The sequence below is a fragment of the Passer domesticus genome, chromosome 2 (genome assembly GCF_036417665.1).
Source record: "Passer domesticus isolate bPasDom1 chromosome 2, bPasDom1.hap1, whole genome shotgun sequence".
Classification (NCBI taxonomy): domain Eukaryota; kingdom Metazoa; phylum Chordata; class Aves; order Passeriformes; family Passeridae; genus Passer; species Passer domesticus.
Window position 1 is genome coordinate 125,520,246 of NC_087475.1, and position 6,253 is coordinate 125,526,498.

The window sequence follows — 6,253 nt, forward strand, 5'->3', positions numbered from 1 at the left end:
GGCAGTTCTACCTCATTTCAGCTTCTGATAGATTTCTATATGTGTGCTAATCATGATAAATTGATACAGATGCCAAAATAACTTGTACTCAGTGCAGTAACTCATCCCAAACAACATCCAGTCTCCTTTATGGATTTATACCCAGAATGAATCACATTCCCACTGTTCCATCACAATTCTATCAATATTAGGGTTTGGGGGTAAGAGAGAGAAAAGGATGATTTCTTTATATTTTGAATATAAAGAATAGAATACTAGCAGGAGTATTTCTTCCTGCTCCCCTGCTGGGGATTCTAATTGAGTGGCAGTTTTTAAGCCTGCCATTGACTCCAGATACGAATTTATGACTTGAATTCATCACTTGAAAGACCAATTTAACAGCAACTGTAGATGTCACCATGTGCCTTGAGTAGACTGCTCCTAAGGCAGGCAGAACATGAGGTTGCTGAACATTGGCTTTTAAACATTTTGACAGAATTTGACATTTATTTCTCATGTTGGTGCATCTCAATAAATCTTTTCAAGTCAACCACAAAGAGATAATTGGATTAGCAAGATCTGAGGTCACACAAAATTAGTTATAACTAAGGAAAACAAAGTGGGTTTTTTTTGTAAAATGTGGAGTGTTTAATAAGTTTGGATCACATTGGTCATAAATCTCTGGAAGATGCTTGCAAATGGTTATAGTAAGGGTTTAGGGTATATGTCCTAATTACAAATGAAGCTCCATGTTTTTCAACAACCACAAAAAAAATTGATTTTTATCAGTTTTCAAGTTCTGTGTAAATACACTAACATGAAGTCACAAGAAGATAAAAGCAATTTAGTTTTGTGGCACTATTTATATGTTTTTAGAGCAGGCTTGGGATTTTTAGATTTACTAATGTAGCTTTGCTTATAATGAACTCTGTAACCAAGGAAAATATCCCCAAAGAAAAACCCGCCACAAACACAATGAAGAAAAATTTCCCAGCGAGTGAATAATTAACGAATATTGCATTTATACATTTCATTTCTACCCTTTCACTGCCAAAAGCAAAAAGCAATTGGGCTGCTGCTGCCTGAGCCTGCTGTTGGTGAATGACAGGGATCTTAGAAGTTCCATAAAATAACTCTGTAGGAAAGTTATGCTAATTAATTGCTAATTAATGCTAATTAATTAAATGGTAATTAAGCACTCAATTTCTATGCAATCTGTTCATTTTTACATGCTTTTTCATTATCCCATATATTTGCCCGAATCAAAGACAATCTGAAGTAAAACCAGAACTGATAACGTGTTTATTTACCATGTTACATCATTTTGGGGATGGTCACAAACCACTGGAACAAATTGTTCAGAAAAGTTGACATGTCTATTGACTGAGGTCTTTGAATCCAGGCCAGGTGCCATTCTGGAAAAAAACTGTTCTGCAGAAAAGAAGATATCAAACTTAAATCAGGTAGTGCTTGAGGAATGCTTCTGAGTTGTGTTAAACAAGCTTTGGACATGTGAGCTCACAGTCTCCTTGGATTTAATAATCTAAACCCCAGGATTAATTTACTCCCATCTCAACATCAACACTGCAGAATTCCATGCTGAAGATGGTTGTCCAGGATTCCTTTATAACTTGGGAAATGAATAAACACCTCTGGGTCATGATTCACCTCACCCTAATGCAGACATCTGAAATTATGCTTATTTTTCTCCACTGAGGAGTCTAGACAGGTTGTTCACCCATAAATGGTATATTATATACATCTGAACTGAGGCAAAATGAAATGGGACCATAAATCCAGATGTCTTGTCTGTACAGCATATAAACTTACATATTATAGTATATATACAACATATACATGTGTATATATATATATGCAGTGTATGTGCATGTGTCTATTTCTCTTGGTGTTTCCAGGCTGGTGGAATCCTCATGACAACCTCTGATCACCAAAAACCCTGTAAAACTAGCCTGGGACTTTGGGTAAAAGGAGGTTTCCATCATTTTCCCTGGATGCTAGATGGCAGCATTGCACTTCCTAAACGCTTTGGTGGAAAACGGGGACAATGCCAGCACTCTGAGGATCTGAAGAGCAGGATGCTATCAGTAATGAAAATTCAGATAGCCCAAATAGTCATAGAATTAAAATACTATGTTTATGAAGGGGTTGTCTGGAACAGAAGGAGAATTGTATTTTCTTCTTTCCTGCTTACCTAACAGCTAAGAACAGCATTGCTCCTATTTTATATCTACATTAATAATCTTCAGGATTAGGCCCCTGATAAGTCACTTTCTTGTGATTTATAACACTCAGGAGGAGCAGTGATTTTTGCAAAGGGGGTGGGTGAACCTTACCCCACTGACACAAGGATTTCAATATTGCATGATTTTATCACAGCTGAACAGGGAAGACCTGGTTGTCTCAGTTCAGGTATTAGTGGATGAGCATCCGCCTCAAAGAGTTCTTGATCCAGAAAAGTGATTCCATTGAGCAAGATGACCCTGAAAAAAACCCTGAATTCTGCAGTGGGCCTGGCATGCCTAATCCCCAAGTGATGGGGCTCAGGCAGTCTTGGCACCCTCCAGTGTTTGTTTCCAAACTTTCAAGGAAAGCAGTGGTGGAAAAGGAGAACTCAAGCAAAAGAACAAGATTTTGGCACAGTTGGGAGTAGAAAAAAGAGCTGGTTGATAGCTTGGGGGTAGGCAAATCCCCCACGTGTGAGGGGATTCTCCAGCTGGAGACTGGTGTTCAGTGATAGTTTTGGACCCTGATCCCAGCCCCAAGCACTGGGAAGCTGCACATCTGCCTAAACTAACAAAAGGGGAAGTTCAAAAGGAGCTGAGAGATGCCAAGTGGGTAAGAAGTCAATGCGAGATCAAAGTCTCGGGATGGATGGAGGCTGAATTGGTTGCTTTGAAAGAGGACACAGAGGGGGAGTTGCTGTATGTGTTGATTGGATTTTATTGCAGCATTCTGGAGGGGATGTTCTCTGACAAGAGGCTGGGAGGTGAACCATCCCTGTCCTGCAGAGAACAGAAGTTCTCTTGCTGGAGCACAAAGAGATGTGCCTGGGATGGTGATATCAGAAGGATGTGGAAACAGGGACAGCAACCAGGCTTCCGAGTCTGATTTCCATGGCGAGTGTGGTTCCTCTGAATATTCATTGGAAAAATGTGAGGGGAAACATAACTCCCTTAGGTTAAAACATAAGATGAACTGATTCTATGCAATCTGGGGAGCTTCTGTTTTGTGTGTGTAATGACAATTTCTGCTGTAGGGTTTGTTCAAGGCTTTATTGTCTTGTGGTAGCACACACAGGTAAACATAGACTTCAGCTGCAAGTAATGGTCAAACATAGATAAAATAGGAAAATTTATCTGAGTACAGGTTATTTTTGTAAAAATAAGACTGTAAAATCAGGCCTAAATGTCAAATGTGTTCTAGAGCTCAGTCATCCACTGTGACTACTACCATGAGACAGTGACTTCATGTTGTTAAAGTTAGACTCTAATCCTGTGACTGAAATGATGTTTCTGTACCTGGCTCTGGTATAAATTATTAGGAAATTAAACCTGTAGCCTGACTGGAAAATTGATATTCTGTTTGTCACCGAGTTTTCCATAAATAAGACTTGATCAGTTTTTTACAGTCATTGCAGTAGGTTTAAAAGGCATGTAAGTCTTGTGCAGATCTCAGTTTTGGAATGGTTTAATCTCTGATGGCGTCAAGTGATCAAATTGGTCATACATTGTTTGGTCTGGCTTTATTTTAGTTTTCCTTTTTCCCTTACCATGGAATATTTTGACATTTGCTGAAACTCCCCAATTTCCAACTTTCCATTTGGAAGTTAATTGAAGCAACACAGTTTATTTTCAGCAGAAACTGAGATTAGGTATGTCAGACTGATGTTTCAGGGCTGCTCTGATGCCTTCTAGGACTTACCCTTCTCTGATAACCTTCTCTCTTCATTTGAGCAAAACCATGCTGAAGTCTCTGTAGTTTCTGGGATTCAAGTCCTTCCTGTTGTAGGAATCCTAGAATAGAGTTCCACAATGGTTTGTGTTGGAGGGGACCTTAGAAATCTATTCCACCCCCTGCCATGGGCAGGGACATCTTCCACTATCCTAGGTTGCTCCAAGCCCTGTCCAGCCTGGTCTTGGACACTTCCAGGGATCCACAACTTCTCTGGACAACCTGTGTCAGGGCATTACCACGCTCACAGTAAAGAATTTCTTTCTAAATGAATACTGTGTGGATTTTTTCAAGGCACTGAGGGACAGCTATGATCTCTGAAAACTCAGTTAAAAACACCCAGATTTTTCCTTTTAAATCAGACCTGCATCTATCACATGGTTAATAGAAATACATTAATCTCTGGTGTGCCTTGTGAATTTCTAATAGAGTCCAAGAATACAGCAATTTTCTCTTGGGTTCTATACAGGGAGAAAATCAGAAAACATTTTATTGTGGGGTTGACCCAGCACTGGTACAGATTGCTGAAGGACACTGTGGAGTCTCCCTCCTTATATTAAAAAGCTGGATGTGGTCTGGATGTGATCATGGGCAGCCTGCTTTAGGTGACTCTGCTTGAGCAGGGCAGAAAGAATTACTCCAGAGATCCCTTTGAGCCTCAGCCAAACCCTGACTCTCTTATCCCTATGTAAGGATAGTTCAGGGAGGAAAGAGCTTAACAGGCAAAGCAAAAGCTGTGTACTCAAGGAAAGCAAAGCAACAAATTCAGCACTTCAGCACCAATACAAAACACTGGCCCACACCAATGCTTGGAAAGGAAATTGGCTCTGCCCCAGACAAAACCAGATAATGGGAATGAGATCATAAGACAAAGGGATAATGAGAAATATTTTATAAATTTGTTAGCTTTTTCAAGTATTCTAATCATTTTCTTATAGGAAAACCTAGGTAGCAAGGTAGTACAATAATCTTTGTGATGTGAAGTACAGGACTATTGGGAGCTTGCTAACAGTAATAAATTCCAATTTTCCCAGTTGGACAAATGGAAGATGAACTGTCCTGAGGCCTCTGTAGGAGAACTCCTATCAGTGGACTTTCCAATGCTAAGATAGTTTCTCCAAGATTTCTAAGGCTTACCCAAACCCTGTGACTCTTGTTTCCCTATAAACATTACTTTCCATCTAGGATTTTATTTTTGGCGAAGGCAGAAAAGCTGCTTGAATGTTTTCTCTGCCTTCCCTCACGATTCTTCTTTTCCTTTCAAGAAATCAACGGCATGACTCATTTCCCACCCTGTGACTTGTTCCCTTGGGCTAAAGCTCCAGGAGCCTGGCCACTGTGTGCTACAGCTTCCTTCCAGCTTGCTTGCTCAGGTTTCCTCCTCAGGCAGTGGACTTGGTGAGCAACTCTTTCTCACTGTGATAGGGGCAGGGAGGAGATCAGAGCCTGAGCATGGAAATTTGGGAATGCCTCTGGATCCACAGCTAGATCCTGACATGTTCAGTCCCTTTTTCCTGCAATAGTTCAGAGCTTGTATTTCTGTGACAATTCCTCTTTTACTATGCTGACACTTCAGTAAGAAAAGTCCATTTTGAGTTTTCTTGATCATCACAGGTGGCTCCCAATGCCTTCCCTCTCTAAAAACATGATATCACCAGATACAGCTGTAACACAATTCAGAATTAAGAGAGGATGCACCATTGCTAACTTGTCAACTGTCAGCGCCTTATCTTGCAATTTTGTTTACTTTGAGGGGGGTATGCCTTTGGGATGTATTTAAAACAGAGTCTTGACTGTTGTTTAATAAAAATATTAGTGGCCTTTAAAGTATCAGGAATTCCTTACCCTGAGCTAAGTTTCCATGGGGAATACAAGAGACATTTTCAAGTTTTTGAGAAAAAATTTGTTTGGTGTTGAGAAAATCTAGAGGGTGGTTCCACAGTTTTCCTCCCAGAACCCTGTTTTTCTTTAATTAAGAAACGCATTATTTTTTATTTTCTATAAAACACCAGTTGCAGTATCTTTTAAATCAGATATTAAAAAACAAAATTAAATGAGATTGGAGTATTCTTTCCCCTCTTCTTCTCCCCCCTCCCCACCACATTTTCTGGCAAAAAGACTTCATGTGTGACTTCAATGTGACTTTTATATTAAAATGATGGAATGATGTTGTATGGTACTGACCCCTGACTATTTTATCTGCACAGCTAGAGTGCCCTATTATGTATTTTAGTTTTTCTAAATGATTGAGATTGTAATTTCAGTAAAGACAGCAACATAATCATATTTCTCCTGGATCTTT